This window comes from Macrobrachium nipponense, chromosome 5 (assembly GCF_015104395.2).
Source record: "Macrobrachium nipponense isolate FS-2020 chromosome 5, ASM1510439v2, whole genome shotgun sequence".
Lineage (NCBI taxonomy): Eukaryota > Metazoa > Arthropoda > Malacostraca > Decapoda > Palaemonidae > Macrobrachium > Macrobrachium nipponense.
The window spans coordinates 51,151,329-51,154,933 of NC_061107.1; positions in this window are offsets into that span (position 1 = coordinate 51,151,329).

Here is a 3,605-nt window from a genome sequence, read left to right on the forward strand (position 1 = left end):
GGTCTTAACCTTTAGAAGACCGAAGGATTCATCCGAGCAGTTCTTGTGTGCATCAGTAATCACGCTTCTCACAAAGAAGGCCAAGGCGTTTTTAGACATGAGTCTTTTGGGGTTCTTCACAGCACACCAAAGACCTTGTTGACATCCTCCCATCTGTTTCTTTCTCTCTAAATAAAATTTAAGAGCTCTAACTGGACAGAGAGACCTCTCTGTCTCTCTGCCTACGAGGTTAGATAGGCCGTTTACCTCAAAGCTTCTGGGCCAAGGTTTTGATGGGTTCTCGTTTTTTGCCAGAAACAATGTCTGGAACGAGCAGATAGCCGCATCTCCTTTGAATCCCACTGTGGAGTCCAGAGCGTGCAATTCGCTCGTCCTCTTGGCCGTAGCGAGAGACAACAGGAATAAGCATTTCCTAGTGACATCGCGGAATGAAGCCAGATGTAGAGGCTCAAATTTATCTGAGGTAAGGAATTTCAGGACCACGTCCAGATTCCAACTAGGTGTTCTAGGAGCTGCTGATTTTGAAGTTTCAAAGGACCGAATCAAATCATGTAGATCCTTGTTCTCTGCAATTTCTAGCCCTCGATTCCTGAATACTGAAGACAGCATGCTTCTGTATCCTTTGATTGTCGACACGGAAAGGTGCGATTCCTCTCTCAGAAAGAGGAGGAAATCGGCAATGTTAACTATAGAGGAACTGGAGGAGGACAGCTTCTGACTCTTACACCACCTCCTAAAGACTTCCCACTTCGATTGGTATACTCTTCTCGTCGAAGATCTGCGGGCTCGAGCGATAGCGCCTGCAGCCTTGCGAGAAAAACCCCTCGCTCTGACAAGTCTTTCGATAGTCGAAAGGCAGTCAGAGCGAGACCGGGGAGGTTGTGATGAAACCTCTCGAAGTGGGGTTGTCTGAGTAGATCTGCTCTGCTTGGTAGAGATCTGGGGAAGTCCACTATCCACTCCAGTACCTCCGTGAACCATTCTTGGGCTGGCCAAAATGGGGCTATTAGGGTCAACTTCGTGCCCTTTGAAGCTACGAATTTCCTGAGTACTTCCCCCAGGATCTTGAATGGGGGAAAGGCGTAGGCGTCTAGGTCCGACCAATCCAGGAGAAACGCGTCTATAGCAAAGGCTCTTGGATCTTCCACTAGAGAGCAAAAGATCTCTACTCTTTTGGAGAGGAACGTAGCAAACAGGTCTATGTGAGGCCTCCCCAACAGGGACCAAAGACTTCGGCACACTTCTGTGTGTAGAGTCCACTCTGTGGGAAGGACCTGATTCCTCCTGCTCAGTCTGTCCGCTCTCACATTTTTTATCCCTTGCACAAATCTTGTGAGGAGAGTTATGCCTCTTTCCTCTGTCCAGGTTAACAGGTCTTTTGTTAACTGATAGAGGGAGAAAGAATGCGTCCCTCCTTGCTTGCGTACGTAAGCCAGAGCCGTGGTGTTGTCCGAGTTTATCTGGATCACCCCGCCTCTGACTATCTCCTCGAAGAATCTTAAGGCTAGGTGTATGGCTACTAGTTCTTTGCAATTGATGTGCCAGGACACCTGTTCCTTTGTCCAGGTGCCTGACACCTCCCTTGCTCCTAGCGTCGCTCCCCATCCCGACTCCGAAGCGTCGGAAAATAACACTTGGTCTGGGTTCTGCAGGGCAAGCGACACGCCTTCGTTCTTCTGAAGAGGAAGGATCCACCACTTTAAGTGATTTTTTATCTCTTGTGGAATCGGGAAGGTGTCTGAGAGTTGTCCCGTCTTCCAACTCCACACCCCTTTCAGGAAAAACTGAAGAGGGCGAAGGTGAAGCCTCCCCAGAGAGAAGAACTTTTCTAGCGAGGACAGAGTCCCTAAAAGGCTCAGATAATCCCTCGCTGAACTGCTCTCTCTCTCTAAGAAGCTCGAGATTCTCGACAAACCTCGAGTGATTCTCTCTCGCGAAGGAAATACCCGAAAACCCCGAGAATCCATCTGAATCCCCAGATAGACCAAGTTCTGGCTGGGGATCAGTTGCGACTTCTCGAGGTTCACGAGTAATCCCAGCGATTCTATCATCTTTCCTGTTATTTATTAATAAGTCCTCCGCATTGAATCTCCGACTTGGCCCTGATCAGCCAGTCGTCTAAGTAGAGGGAGATGTTTATTCCCTCTAGGTGAAGCCATCTCGCTACATTCGCCATCAGGTTGGTGAAGACCTGTGGAGCTGTAGACAGGCCGAAACACAGAGCCCTGAACTGAAAAATCTTGCCTCCTATCATAAATCGAAGATATTTCTTTGACAAGTGGTGAATGGGAACGTGGAAATATGCATCTTGCAAGTCCAGAGAGACCATCCAATCTCCTGGACGAAGAGCTGACATTACTGAGGCGGATGTTTCCATACGGAACTTCTTTTTCTGAACAAAGCGGTTCAGAGCGCTTACGTCCAGTACTGGTCTCCACCCCCCCGATGCCTTTGGTACTAGAAATAGGCGATTGTAAAATCCCGGGGAGTGTGGATCCTGCACAAGTTCGATGGCCTCCTTTTCCCACATTTGCTCTACCATTTGAAGGAGTCTTTCTCATCACAGGGTCTCTGTACCTCACTGACAGTTCCCGAGGAGTAGAGGTTAGGGGAGGACTGTCTTCGAAGGGGATTACGTATCCTTTCTTTAGGACTGAAACTGACCAAGGGTCGGCTCCCCTTTTTGCCCAGGCTCCTGCAAAGTTCAGGAGTCTGGCGCCTACTGGTGCTTGGAGGATCATCAAGTCATTTTGCCTTCTTGAATGGTCTGAAGGAAGACCTTCCTCTCTTATCAGAGCTCTTCTTTCTGGAAGGGGGACGAGCCGCTGCACCTCCACGAAAGGGCTGCTGAGGAGCACGAGAGTCCTTTTTATTCGTGGACACTACAGGACGACTCTTCTTAGATGTTTGGACAAGTAGGTCTTGTGTCGCCTTCTCAGTTAGCGAGCGAGATATATCTTTCACTAACTGAGAAGGAAACAGATGATCTGACAGAGGGGCGAACAATAACGCTGTCCTCTGGCTCGGAGAAACAGCTTTGGATAAAAGGGATCCATAAACTGATCTCTTCTTCAGAAGACCAGCATCAAATAGGGAAGCAACTTCTCCCGAACCGTCTTGTACTGCCTTGTCCATGCAAGACAGGACGCTATGGAGAATTTCTGGGTTCTTAAGAAAATCCGGGTCTTTAGACTTATTAGCCAGAACTCCGAGAGACCAATCCAGAAAATTGAACACTTCTAAAGTGATGAAAAGTCCCTTAAGAAAGTGGTTCAATTCTGAAATGCTCCAAGTAGATCTGACCGAGACTAAATCTAGTGGAGGCATCCACTAGATTGGCAAAGTCCGCGTCTGCCGATGCAGGAAGAGAAAGACCCATAGTCTCTCCTGTCCCGTACCAAATACCTCTCTTTCCATGGAGTTTGGAAGGAGGCATGCAGAATACTGTCTTTCCCAACTCTTTCTTAGTGCCCATCCAAGAATCCAAAGATTGGAGGGCCTTTTTCATTGAAATCGCAGGTTTCATTTTCAGGAAGGCCGAGGATTTCACAGTAGCCGTACTCGAAAAGAGAGAACGAGGAGAAGGAGGAGCGGCTGGACTAAGA